Genomic DNA, 14,925 nt, shown 5'->3' with positions numbered 1-14,925 from the left:
AAGCAGGTAATAAAGTCAGAGACAGCCCCTGCTCCAACTGTTAGGAGTCTCACAAGAAGATCAAGCTACATGATTATAACGTATATGCAGAGGACCTAGGTCAGTCCCATGAAGTTCTCCAGTTGACAGTTCCATCTCTGTGAGCCCCTGTGAGCTCAGGTCAGTTGATTCTGTGAGTTTTCTTGTGATGTCCTTGGCCCTTCTAGCTTCTACAATTCTTCCTCCCCTCTTCCTCAGGATTGCCAAAGGTCTGCCTACTGTTTGGCTGTGGGTCTCTGCATCTGTTTCCATCCATTGCTGGGCGAAGCCTCTCTGATGACCACTGAGAGAGGCACCAATCGATCTATGAGCATAGTGGAGTATAATTTCCTCTTTATTGTAAATGAATGAAAGACACAGCAAACAAAAGCAAGAAGACTTCAGACTGGAGAGAGTTTCTTAGAACCCCCCCCCAATCCCTCAAGAGATGCTCGTGACCTTACAATGGGATGCTTTGTGTGACACAGGCCAAGTTCACTTGGCACCTCTGTCCCAGAAAATATGTGCAGACTTGGACTGGCTTCCAGGGAAGCCACTACCCACATGTGCTGTGTGGCTTCCTCATTGGCGTTCAGCAAGAGGGGGGTGTTTCCTCCTGAGGAGTTTGAGTGCTTTGACAGATGAAACTTGTGTACAAGAAAATGAACCCTGCTTTTCAACTTGAGAGACCTCGGTGGAGCTGAGGTTGTAAGGTAAGCAGAGCTCGGCCACAACTATTCAACTCTGAAACTGAGATGATTTGAAGAGACTTTTTTTTTCTTCATGTGAAACTTGAGCAGGCTTCTGCTTAGCCTCCTGCCTTTAAGAATAACAGCTCATTGTCAAATGTGCACACATAGCTCTTATTTAAAACAGAAAGTTTGGGAATAAAAAAGTGTCTGCTTTCGAAATAAAAAGTCTTCTGTGACAAAATGGGTGTACAGAGCTGTTGGACTTGAGGCACGTGTGGTGTGGAGGAGTCCACAGAGCGTCGGCTTTTCTCTCTGCTCTTAGCCCAGGCAATCAGTTCACTTTAAAAGGGGTCAAATTGTCTCTGCCAATTGAGATTGAGTCTGGGACAAGAAAGAGATCCTGAGGAATTGTAACCAAATGGCATTCCAGGCCTGTAGGTCTTTTTTCTAAAGTCATGTGGTGTTTGCTTAGGCGTGGTGAGGGGGTTTAAGCCCAGATGCCTCAATGGGTGCTGCTCTGCAATGTGTGAGAGACCCGCTGGGGTCAGTGCCTGCTGGGGCAGGCTAGCTCCTTGAGACTGTGGCAAGTTAAACTGGGAAGCTGGGAACTGTCAGAATGCAGACTAAAGCCAGGGATTTGTCCAACATGGAACATCACATGGAATGTCGGAATTGTCTAATGTTAACAAAGTCCAGTTTTTCTGAAGGGTTATCCAGAAACTCTTAATGTGTTTGCTCTTGTTTGACCTGATTCAATGCTTGTCACTAACTGGTCTGCAGAGAATATCTCTATGAAGTATTTTTCTGCATGTTAGATGCCACATCTTCTTTCTTTTCTCTAGATGTCTTGAAAGAAAAGTTAGACTTTAGTCAAGCTGATTGTGTTAATTCTGTGTCCATATATTCCTCCTCTCCTACCTGGCCTTAAGTAATGGACTGTGGTCATAGTGAAGTCTCCCCAAGATTGCCACTCCCAGCTCCGACTCCTCCCACCCCATGCAATGCACACCTGCCTGTGTCCTCATCTCCCTCGACACAAATCGCAGTCCTGCCTTTGTCACACTGCCAGTGGTTTATAGTCACACATAAGTCCATATGCTTGTGAGATGGGTTCCCTCCTGTGTGCAAACTAAGAGAGAGGCTTGGTGGCTGTCCTGTCTAAAATCTAAAGGTGGCATCTTGTGGGGATTTATCCCATTTTCCATTTTGTCCATTTGAGGCCTTTTCCTTCCATGATCAAGACACCTCTGTCCAGGGTGTGCCTTGGGGCGTCTCCTGTACCCTGTTACTTTTTACATAGATAAATAAGAGGGAATTTCTGTATCCCTCATCCAATTAAAGGATGCAGAGTCTCTGAGGTTGAGAGGTAGACCCTTGAGGCTTTTTTTTCTCACTCTGCTTTTTGCTAACTAAACACACCCTTCTTAAAATAGTGTAAGTATGAAGCAGAAAGATCTCAAGGATGTCAAGCTGCTGGCTTTTTGCAGCTAGGGACCCACAATGGGAACTCTGAAGGCAATCAGTGGACTTAGCATTGCAACATGACATAAACCATGTCACTCAGGAGGAGCAGGAGTCACCCACTCTCTTACGTTGTTTACATTTGGCTGTCCCTGGATCCTGCTCACAGGCTAATTTTCTGCATAGGAATGTTTGGGGAACAGTCTCCAAGATGTAGACCATGACGCTGGATAAATACTAGATACAAGAATTCCCTGATGTGGGCCTGGAGAGATGGCTCAGTGGTAAGAGCATCACCTGCTCTGGCAGAGGACCTGGGTTCAGTTCCCAGCACCTACAAGGTGGGGCACAACCATCCTTAGCTCTCGTTTCTGGGATCCGATGCTCTCTTCTGGCTCTATGGACCCCAGGCACCATGGGTGTGCAGACATATATTTAGACGAAACATGAATTCACATCAAGTACCGATAAATAAAGATTCCCTATTCGGACAGAATCGCCAGTGTTCTACAGTCACTCTTAAAAATGTTATCATTTGTCTCATGCTGTTATTTATTTTTTTTAGTCAAATGAACAAAAGGCTGAAACAATAGCTAACTTTCACTACCAGGAGCTCATGCCCCATCAGATGAATTCTTTCCACCATCCTCTAAGTTTTCCCTTAGATGACGCAGGAATGTGAGTCAGTGACAACTAGCCCTGAGAAATATGATTTCATTTTGAACATAATCTAGGCACATGAGAGCTATTACCTAACAGTGGATTATTTGTAGACAAGATGGGAAATAGGTGAAACATTTGTCCTATTTAATATACGTTAGACAAAATCATGCAGGAATGGGACCTACCACCATGAGCCAGGAGGGCTCACAAGGAGCTTCTTGGCAGTTTCTGGGCACTTTCTGGGCTCCTCATACACAGAGATCGTCAGCAGCAGCACTTGCCCTGCGATTAAATGATCTTTACAAAGACAGAAACACCAGGAAAATGGGCCAAGGCAAAGCAACAGCACTGCTAATCCTACGGGAAGGGAGAATGGCAGATGCGTGTAACATCATCGATTCTAGCAATTCTACTTCTGTAGACGTTGAGCAACTTCCTTGAAATTCAGTCAGTGTGAAGTACTTGGAGGCAAATGCTTGGTCAGCATCCTAACTTGGATTGTCAGCGTTTGTTCTTAAGTGGAAGACTGTTCCCTACTGGTGTTGAAAGAATGGATGCACGTGTTCAATTTCCTCAAATTGGCAGGGCCTTAAACGGCTCGTTAAAGGGATGGTTTGTAGACTAGTAAAAGAGATGCCAGAGGGACCCTAAAATCTAGCATATATTCACTAAGAAAAGAAGTGCCACAATACTCACAATTTGTTTTTTGTTTGTTTGGTTGGCTGTTTTTGTTCTTTGGTCATTAGTTTGGAACTAATCTGGTAGATAGAAAGCACATTATTTATCTCCCAAAACAAATCTCTACATAGAGTATTAGTTGTGGCAGACTTCTTTAATCCCAGCACTTGGGAGACAGGCAGGAAGATCTCTTGTGAGTTGAGGCCAGCCTGGTCTACAGAGTGAGTTCCAGGACAGCACAATAAAACCCTGTCTTGAAAAACAAAAACAAACAAAAAACAGAACAAGAAAGCATTAGTTGAAGATAAGTATCTTTTTTACTGGGCTTAAAGTATGGGAAATAAAACATGGGCTAGCTTTGTAAAGCCTTCTTCAACATGATTTGACAATCCTGAGAACTTTCTCATTGTTTACTCTAGTATATGGCTCTCGATTCATCCTTAGTTACCCTCCCTGTATTGTGAAAAATTTGGATTCTTCAGAACTTCTTCAGGGACCAATGACCAGAAACGAGTTTGGTGGTTCAACTATTTTCCATGACTTACATATCATTCAATTTAAGAAATGTATGATCATTATGAGAAAATAAGAACTATAAATGCAGACTAGAAAAATCACGTCACATTCCACTCAAGTGAAGAAGGGGCTGGAGAGATGACTCAGTGGTTAAGAACACTGGCTGCTTTTGCAGAGGACCTTGGTCCAGTTCCCAGGACCCACATGGTGGCTCACAACTGTCTAAACTCCAGTGTCAGGGGATGTGACACCCACTTCTGGCATCCACTGGCACCAGGCATGTACATGGTACACATACAAGCATGCAGGCAAAACCACTCATGCATATAAAACAAAGTAAATAAATCTTTTTTAAAAAATTAAAGAAAAAGCAAAAGAAAGCAAGGACAAAAACATATAGTGCCAATTTGCTGATAATTCTCTCCAGTATTATATGATAAAGTTAAGAAGACACTAAATGGCATCATTTTTTAACCAGATGATACTCTTTTTTAAAAGATTTATGCATTATGTATGCAGTGTTCTGTCTGCATGTATGCCTGCACACCATACAAGGGCACCAGATCTCATTACAGATGGTTGTGAGCCACCATATGGAACTCAGGACCTCTGGAAGAAAAGCCAGTGTCCTAACCTCTGAGCCATCTCTCCATCCCTACTAGATGACATTCTTAATCATTACTTTGGGTTTCTTGTTTGTTTGTTTTGTTTTGTTTGCTAATTAAGTCTGGCCAAACTAGTGGAAAACAATAGTACAAGAAAATGCAACAGACACAACTTGAACTTGAGTGGCATGTTAGCTCCATTCTGTACTACTGGAGAGCAGTTCAGGACACGGAGTTAAGCAGGTTATCACATTCAGAGGGGACAAACAGCAACCTGGGAGAGGTGACTTACAACAAAATTCTGTTCTTAATACTTCCTTAAGATGCATATCTACCAGTGTCTTGGATACATATGTTTAATAAATACCTAGAGATAAAATTTATAAAAATATGTTCATCTGTGGCCAAGACGAAAATCCAAACAGATCTTAACAGGCTGTAATAACAAAGTTGTAACAGTGAGAAATGTAAGATCGTTTTCTGTGTTCCCTAAGTAAAAAAGCAGATTATAGAATGCCTCAGTGAAGTTCAACATGATTTTCGGTGACATTATCAGAAATGTAAGGAACAAGTATTGGGTGAAATATGCTGCATGCCACAACCCATGCCAATGATGACCTGTGTCATAGCCCCAAACATGTGACTTTTATTGCTTGAAAGAACGCGTGGCAAATTTCAGTTTCCCTGAGAACCCTGAACTGAAATGAGAGCCAATCCAGATGACTTCTCACTCTATAAGCGCCTTTGACTAAGTATTGCTGAGGCCTCTGTGGGTAAATATGGGCACAGTATGAGTCGGCCTGCCAGGGCAGGAGTAATCTTTGAATCTCGCACATGCAAAGAACAGTGATTAGATTTTGTAACAAGCCAGGACTATTCAGGGAAAGGACCACGTGAAACAATACCCTTCCTACTATGGCAAAGAGCATGGGCAAGGTTCCAGATGGTGTGAAAGCTGTAGGCTGTGCATGTCAAGAGGCCCATCTGAGCTCCCAGAGATGCCTGCTTCATGGCATGAGCCCAGGCAGCAGCATGGGCTGAAGAAATTGTGAGCCTCCTCTGATGTGGACTGAAGGACCCGGGAGGGAAGGGAAGCCGCTCTCTGTGACATGGCGTGCTCTGCTGTTGGTTCTGTTCACTCTCAGTGCAGAGATGTCTGTGTTCCTTTTTGGTTTGTTTCTCTAAGGGTTTGCTCACTTCCTGTCACCTCCATCTGCTGGCCACTGACTGGAGACTGCTGCTCTTTCACTCTCTCAGAGAGGTGGGATTTCCGTTGCTGCTTATATGGAGTAACTAAAGGAAGCCGATGCCTAATCGTGACTTAGGAGCACAGGCCCTGATAGTCACTTGCCTGTTCGACAAAATGCTTTTAACTTTTCTCCGGCTGTTTCCACCTGGGCACAAATAGAGATGTGAGAGGTCTTTTGAAGATTAAACAGTGCGTGCATGATAAGCTACCTGGCACAATCCTGGACCATCGACCGGAAATGTCAGTTGCTAGTGTGACTGGTTTCAATTATCGTCTCCTCCAACACTTTGTTCACTAAGCTGAGTCAATATTGATTTGAAAGCGAACATGACCTTTAGGACAAGGTGTAATTACAACAGAAACTACCATTCAGAAGAAAGACTGAGAGCCAGCTGTGAGCATCTTCTCTCACCCACAGTCCCAGCAAACAGCCGTTAGTGTCTGCTGGAACAGTGCTTCTCAACCTGTGGGTCTCAACCCAAGGGGGTCCAATGACCCTTGCACAGGGCTTGCCTAAGACCATCGGAAAACACAGACAATTACATCACAATTCATAACAGTAGTAAAATTACAGTTATAAAGTGGCAGCTTCATTAAAGGGTCCCAGCATTAGGAAGGTGGAGAGGCACTGCTCTGGAACCTTGTATTGGGAGCATGGGGACACCTTCTAGTACACCAGAGGCCAGTCTTACTCTTTGAAGCTCTGTCCCACCCTTGAACTTGTAAGAGAATGGTATAAGCACACATCCAAAGGCGATCCAGCCCTAACACTTTCAACTCATGCTAGACCCACGCATGCTCTCCCTCAACACTCAGCCCCACCCACTCTCTCTCAACACCCACCACCAGATCCCCATGGAGTGAATCCAGAACAGCCTTGTTTTTGCACTTGGTCTTTCTTCACACTTGCATTTTTCCTAAGGCTTCCTTTTTATTTTGAGTGGATAGTTGAAGCAATTAAGTCCAAAGTGTTTCAGGGCAACAATAACTCAGAATCCTTCAAATGGAATAGTTTTGTACTGGATCATATGAAAAATGTTTTTACTTAATTCAGAGTTTTCAGGTCCTTAGCTAGTTTTCACATCTGAAGTGGAGGTGTCCCCTACAGTAAGACAATGATGTTTAATTAATAATGTTGTTTTTCCTGCTTGGTTCAGTCTAACAATGCATCTCTCAGATAGAGCATGTCCAGTGTGGAGTGTGAAGTCTGAATTGTCAAGATAAAGTTATCTCTCTCTCTGTCACTGTTTCCACTGTCCATTCTGTCTTTGTCACCACTGACATCCTCACTTATCCCCATAGCTTGCTAAGTGAGCACAGCAGGGGTGCTAAGATATGGTGACTGTAACCAGAGAGGGAAAGGAGGAAGTGAGGTGACCCCAAGGCTCAGGGACTCATGTGATTTAGTGAGAAGGAAACAGCTGTGACCACACTGCTCCTGTGTTAGCTAATTTGACAGGCAAGCACGACCTTGTATGTTTTAGAATTGCATGGTGAAGAAGGTTATCTGGGGACCTGAGACTATCTTGTGGTTTATGAGTGATCAGCTGACAGTTTGCCAAGCCTCATTGTCCTGAGAGTTAAAGAGAACCATCTAACGAGCTCACTGGCTGTAATAGGGACAGAGCAGGGATTTTCATCTCTCCTTGTCCACAGCCTCATCTCCAGAAGCCAAGGCAGCATCTGACACATTCTCAGGGTTCTGAAGACACCAGATGGATGAGTTCTTGCTTTCAATCTGAGACTGATGTGGAGAAGGGCATCATTTACTCCCACTAGTGCAAATGATCTAAGAGTGTTCACTAAATGCCATGTATAGTGAGCAAATATTTCCCATACATTCAATTGATTGGCCAACTTTCCAATAGGCTCTGGTTTTACTGGGGTTAACAGCACATTTGAAAAACCATGAATTAACATCATGTTGCCCATTGTGAAACTCAATGATATTAAGAGTAAACACTGTACAGTTCTTCAGGTTAAGACTCTAAGCACTTTGACTAACAGATCTAATCTTTACTATTATATAGGCTATAGATGCTGTAACCGTTTTTGTTTTATATATAAGGAGAACGAGGGAAAGAAAGATACAGGATGACTTACCATTCAGATATAAGTGTCTAGCCACAGACTTTTGTGAACCCCCAAGCTGTGTAGTATTGCCAAGCATCTCTTTTAGCCTAAGCTAAAATTATGAATGAGGTCGCTTCCCACCTCTCAACACTATGATTCTGGATAGTTCATTCTGCTCATTCACTTATTAGTAACATTAAGACAGCAGTCCATGGTGACTCAGAGACTCATTCAAGATTCTGTTGGAATCCATAGAGGTCACTTGTAAATCTCCCTCTTCTTAGAGGTTAGGAAGCCAAGGAATGCAGTCCCCAGGAATTTCACCTGGAAGTCCTAGGTATGAATGTTCCTGGGTCCATTTCATCTGTAGCCCCCTTTTTTTTTAATGGCAAGGCCAGAGGTCATGTTCTGCTGTGGTTAATTACAGGCCCTGTGGTCAATCACACAGTCCACTGACACTTTAACCCAGTAGCTTGGGCTGAAGCAGTCAAGTGACACTGATTAATGACCTTCCCTCTTGGGAATCTCATTAAGCAAAATCACGACATCCAGGAGAGGGCTGAAGAGAGTTAGAGCTTGGAATTCATCTTCCTTTAGGTTTGATCATTTCCTTTCCTCCCTTTTCAGATCAAGCCCTTTCTCAACGATGGCCTCTGACAGCCATAGAACATTCAGTTAGTTAAATAACATTAGTTAGCCTCATTACAGGAAGAAAAATAGGAAACCCTGAACAAAGAAGCATTTCGTCCTGCAAGAGAAAATTCGTCCCAGGTAGTAATTACTTCACCATCTGAGATAATCCTATTAGGCACCCGCTTTCATTGCAGTTCACCAAAGGAACTGGCATCAGACAGGGCTGATGGGAGAAAAACATTGTGTCCATGCAGCAGCTGTTAAAATGGATAGTTTAAGTGCCCAGATAGGAATTCTGCAACACAGAAGTGCAAAATTAATATTCTGTCTCAACAGTAACAAGACTGTTAGCAGAGTGTTTTCCCTCAATTTGATGGCTTCTTGTATATTCTGTAGCACTGAGTGAAGAACTTGTGTGTGTGTGTGTGTGTGTGTGTGTGTGTGTGTGTGTGTGTGTGTGTGTAAGCTCAGGTGTGCATTCACAAGTGGAGGTCAGAAGTCAATCTCACATGTCATTCTTTGTGACAGACATCTGCTTTGTTTTTAACCCAGGGCTTCTACTAGGTGGTGATGAGTCTCAGGATCTGGCCCGTCTGTCTCCCCAGGACTGGGCTTACAAACACATGCAATCTCGCTGTATATGTGGGTTCTGTGGGTTAACTTAGTCACCATGCTTCCACAGCAAGCACTTTACCAAGCAAGTTGTCTTTCCAGCCCTAGGCCAATACTTCACTTTGAATTGTACTTCTTCAGACTGTGGAGAATGTCACAGAGCTGCTCCCCTAAAACCTTATATAAATCAGTGGCTGGAGTGATAGTCCAGCGATTAAGAACACGCAGTGCTCTTCCAGAGGAGCCAAGTTAGAATCCCAGCACCCACAACAGACAGCTCACAATCTCCTATGACTCCATCTTGAGAGGATCCAACTCCTCTGACCTTGGCAGGCTCCTGCACTCACATACACATGTCTACACACAAATACACATATACATAATGTAAAAGAATAAAGGCAATATTTAAAAAATTTTTGTATTAGTTGAATAAAATGGCAAGGGTGTCAGCCTTTCTTTCATCCAATTCCAGCCAATAAGGCAGGAACAACTACACAATCAAAAACCTACCTTAGAGAAGTAGCAGTTACCTCTGAGTTATCTGGGTTTTATGGTTGGATGCTTCCTTGATAGGTCCCTGACCTTGCAATGTTGGCTCCAAGAGCCAACTTCTGCCTTCATCCTTATCACTGTGACACTGACAATATGGTTTATAAAAGGTTTCTTATACCCTGTTCCTCTTTACCTTTTCAGTCAGGATGAGTTGGGTGAAAAAGAGCCAATAGCTTATTTTAAAATTTGGTGACTGACCTAGTTTTCACCTCTGTTTCTGTCCTAAAACACTGATCAGAAATAACTTATTTGGCTTACATGTTACAGTTAGTCCGTCATCGAGGGAAGTCAAGACATGAACTTAAGGCAGGAGCCAGAAGCAGAGACCATGGGGGAATGCTGCTTACTGGCCTGCTTCCCCGGGCTCTCTCCATTAGCTTTCTTATATAACCAGGCCTACCTGCCTAGGGACGGAACCTCCCACAGTGGCTGGGTCCTTCTATCTCAATGAGAAACCAAGAAAATGTGTCCTCCAGTATGACCACCAGCTAGCCTGATGGGTGCAATGTCCTCAGTCAGAGTTCACCTCCTTCCAGATGTGTCACACTGACAGCCAACCTTGGCCATCGCAGTAATTAAAGTTTAAAGTAGACAAGTGACATGACCCCAACTGAGGCAAGGACACAGGAGGTGGGTCAAGTCTGGAACCTAGGTCAGTGAGAAGACTTCAAGGCACTGAAGAACCCTGCTAAATGCAGCACATTCCGCAGCCTGTGAATTCACCAAATCCACAGAGAGATCCACAAGTTTTTAGAGCTCACCTCTGATGCAATTCACTGTGTATGGGGGCCTAGGCTATTGATCGGCCCAGTGACTCAGACCACACCAGACACTGCTAAATATGTCAGTGTGGTATCCGGTGTGACACTAGACCACAGAAAGGAAACAAGTAGAGGGAGAGGCACCTCTGGGGGCAGTTTCATGATAGGAAAGAGAACAGAACGGCAATGTGACACCAAGACATCACTACTGGCTTCAACATCCGGAAGTCTCTCCCCTGAGTGTCAGGTGAAAAGGAACTGGGCTGGCGTGGATCATAAAATCCCTCTGCTCTATCTGAGGAGAGATGAAGGCAAACTGAAACTAACCACTACCTCTGTACAAATGCAACATGCTCCCCCTCCCTCCCTCTCCTCCCTCTCCTCTCTCTCACACTCAATAATAGTAAATAATTGCTTTAATTATTAATTGTAAAAAAGCAATGGCCCTCATTTCACAATAAGAGCACGAGAGATTCAAGGAATAGAAATGAAGCATTTCCTAGGTATCAGCCTAGCATGGCAGGTGGGCTGACTGGGCGCATCAAACAGTGTATAAACCCTAGTGTTTGCCCATCGTCCCTCTTTTTTAATCATCAGGAGGACAGTTTCATGTGTCATTTAGATCTCATCTTTCCCTCTGTTCCTTACATTTGTCTTCTTTCAGTGAGAACCATGTGTGGGCTCATGTCGGTGCTTTATATCCTGACTATTTTGAAGCTTATCACACACATGACCCTGCAGGCAGCTTGGCTCTTAGTAATTTTCTACTCTGACCTTCTGGGTGGGGAGGGAAGGCACCTTAGCAAAGATGGAGGCTGGAGCTGTACTAGCAGGCATGAGCAGGGCCTAGTGTTTTCTGTTCATTTGCAGCTGGGCTTACTCTGCCTTGAAGCACTATTGGGAATGAACCATCGGATTTTTATCTCTAACAGAAACCTAATAATTTTCACTTGCGGACCCATTCACATGTTCATTTATTAGATGTCCAAGGTACTATTTGGAACATTGCAGACTCCAGGATGCGCTTACCCAATGCAAAGGGCATTTATCTGACACTAGGAAATGAAAACAATACAGGAGAGGAACTCAAAAAAGGGAATGCTCACTTGTATTTACAAAGGCCAGGGCCAGAATGGCTGCCCAGGGAAGAGACTAAGAATGTCTTAATTTGGGAATATGACAGGCACATATAAAGTCATAATTTACTATGGGTTTATGCATCATTAAATTCTGACTGGCATGCATTGACGTGGTAGATGATGTATTAGAACTTGTCCCAAGAAATACTAACTTGCAATTCTTACCAATAAGTCTATCTCTCGTGTGGGCAAATTATTCATTCTTTTACAATTTATACATGTATTTGTGTGTGTGTTCATGTGAGAGAGTTCATGCCACAGCAAGCCTGTGATGGTCACAGGGTAACTTGAGAGATCTGTTTCTCTTCTTCCACCATGTGAGTTCTGAGAACCAAATTCAGGCCAGTCAGGCTTGGAGGCAAGTGCTTTTACCTGCGGAGTCATCTCACCAGGACAAAACCATCCATTCTTTCAACTTCCATTTTAGTTGCATAATATTTAGTTAGAGTTTTGGCTACTGTGATTTTTTAAATTACCTTTCTAGCTAATTATTGTTGTTTATACCCATCTACTAAAGAATAGCACTTAAATTTGTGTTAACATCTCACTAATAATTACAATCTGAATTTAGAGAGACATTAGTAATTAGGTTGGTTTGTCTCATTAAAGCTGGTAAAAGGGAAAGAAATGATTCCTTTGCTTATGTTGAATTTCTAAAGCTTTCAGAAGGGTGATGTGTCACACAGTCATGCGTGTACCTGGTTTCTCAGCATTGCTCTGGAGTGAGGACTAGGGCAAGACCGAGTCAGTGGGTGACATGGCTTATCAAGGACCCCAGGACCAGACACTGGGACCGGCCAGGCCAAGAACAGCCAAGTGTGAGACTCGACTATTGCTCTTTCTGTCAAAGCCTCCATCCCTCCAGTCACTTACAGAAGACTTTCCAGAAGGCACAAATCAGGCTGACCATATTTCCAAAATGCCTGACTTCTTACTTGCAAAGGTAAAAACCACAAAATAGGCCAGGGCTTTCAAACTATGCCTGAATTATTCACAAAAGTTATCTGTTTTCATCTTTCAATACATTAATTTTGACCATTAAAGTACTACATTGGATTTTTGAGACTTGATTCCTGTTGCATGAAATTTAACTTTTTGATGTGCACAGCCTGGTGATTCTACCTAGACCAACCCCAACTGTTTCATCATCACTAGTGACCTTCACCGTCATAAAGAGAAATTCCAGGATAACTTCTAACGGCATTCTAAATGCTCATCCTTGTAGCCACAGGTAAATGCAGCTTCGCCCCTCACCAAAGATGTTTCTCTTTGCAGCAGAGAAAGGTTGCTACAACTGGCCAAAATGTAGAGACCTGGAGTGTTCTGCCCCAGTTGTTACAGCTGTAATGTAACCCCTACACCTAAGGCTCAGGGTGCATGACAGAGGAAGGGTAGAAAGACAGTCATGACCAGGGGGCCAGGGGGCCTGCTGCTAGACAGTGTCTTTCAGATATGGCAGGGATGCCCCGGTCCTGCATATGAGATTAGTGGCCGTGCCAATGCAGATAAGGGCAATTCCATAAACCTCCCTCACACACTACCACCACCACTCAGATAAAGAGCTAAAGGCAATCAGCAGCTATTGAGAGGGGAAGAACAAGTCTTCAGCAGGGACAACGCTGTTGATAGGTATCCAACCCCAAATAGTCGGGCCTAAATACATGTGCATATGAGCAGCACTAAATGGGATTCTTAAGGTAGGTGTGTGTGTGTGTGTGTGTGTGTGTGTGTGTGAGTGACTGTTGCAGAAGAGGCCATGACATAGGAGGAGTTGGAGGGGGGAGGAGACGGAGAGTGAAAATGAGGCAAATGTAGTATTCATGTATAAAATTCTCATAAAACTAAAAATTTTAAATGAAAAAAAAATGCCACACTCATTTGCAGTCATTCCCTATTCTCTCAATCCTGGCAACAGCTAACGCACCTGCTGTCTCTGTAGCTGTGTCTACTCAGCAAAATTCAAATAAATAAAATGATACAACATGCAGCCTTTGTGTCTGACTGATTTCATATAGCATAACTGTATTTAGGTTTCATCACATAGCATGTCATCATCACAACTTGATTCTTAATCAAGGATAATAATTGTTTTCCAAAAAGATATACACATACACACATAAAAATGTGTGTGTGTGAGAGAGAGAGAGAGAGAGAGAGAAAAAGAGAGACAGACAGACAGACAGACAGACAGATAGAGACAGAGAGACAGAGAAAGACTGTATTGGTTATTTTTCTGTTGCTGCAATAAACACCATGACCAAAAATAGCTTGGAGGAAAGGATTTATTTGGTTTACAGGTTACAGTTCATCACTGAAGGAAGCCAAAGCACAAACTCGAGGCAGGAGCATGAAGCAGAGCTCACAGAGAATGCTGTTTACTGGTTCACTCCCTCTTGCTTGCTCACCCGCCTTTCTTATAATAACCCAGGCCCACCCTGCCTAGTGATGGCACTGCCCACAGGGACCTGGGCCTTTCTACAGATGCACCCACAAGCTAATATGATGGAAGCAATTTCTCAGTTGAAATTCCCATCCCCTAGATGTGTCAATTGGACAACCCAGATTAGCCATCACATGTATATTTTGCAAAACGGTGTCTTTTGCTTTCTTTTGAATATATCTTAGAAGCAGAATTCCTGAGTCATATGGTAACCCCACGTGTGACTTTTCCCAACACAGCTGTCCCACAGCTTTGCACACTCCCACCAGCGACGCGTAAGCACTCCAGCGTCTCCATACCCTCATCAACACTTGGCACTGCTTTTAATGAAGCCCATGCTAGTGCCTGCGAAGTTCTGTGTCAGTTATGGTTTGTCTCTCCCTGATGACTAATGTTGTTGGGCAAACTGTCACCTGTATCTGGCCATCTGAATATTTCTGTTAGAGAGATGTCTTAAAAACCTGTTGCCTGTCTTTAGTTGGATTATTTATTGTTATACTTTAAGAAGAGTCTCCGCATATTTCAAAGACTAGCCCTTTATTAAAGCTACGACTGGCAAATGTTTCCCCAGCACCACAGTTTATCTTTTCACTTTGTTAACTGTAGAGGACTATTTGATATGTTCTGCACTGTTTGAGCGTATCTCCCATCAAAGTACTGGCACCGCTGGCACAGTGCTTCCTGCCACTTTAATAATGCTCCCTGTAGCACAGGATTTCCTTTTTAATGGATGAAGTCCAACTTACCCATATTTTTTGACATGTATGTTCATATCGTATCTAAGAAAATCCTGCAAGGGTTTATTCCTCCGACCTTACAAAGCGGTTCTGTGT

The 14,925-nt window shown here is 43.4% G+C and overlaps 1 protein-coding gene across 1 annotated transcript in view; it reads left to right on the top strand.

Moving 5' to 3' along the window:
* The first annotated feature begins 638 nt into the window (after nucleotides 1–638).
* Stard13 (StAR related lipid transfer domain containing 13) overlaps nucleotides 639–14,925 on the top strand; it is a 381,417-nt gene continuing 367,130 nt past the window's right edge. Inside the window, exon 1 of the mRNA XM_040751432.1 lies at nucleotides 639–731. The gene's annotated coding sequence lies outside the window, so the exon portion shown is untranslated. The remainder of the gene's footprint in view (nucleotides 732–14,925) is intronic.

The sequence above is a fragment of the Mesocricetus auratus genome, unplaced genomic scaffold, assembly GCF_017639785.1.
Source record: "Mesocricetus auratus isolate SY011 unplaced genomic scaffold, BCM_Maur_2.0 Super-Scaffold_100008, whole genome shotgun sequence".
NCBI classification, from domain to species: domain Eukaryota; kingdom Metazoa; phylum Chordata; class Mammalia; order Rodentia; family Cricetidae; genus Mesocricetus; species Mesocricetus auratus.
Note: the sequence above shows the minus strand (reverse complement) of the source record. Positions and strands in the feature narration are given on the sequence as shown.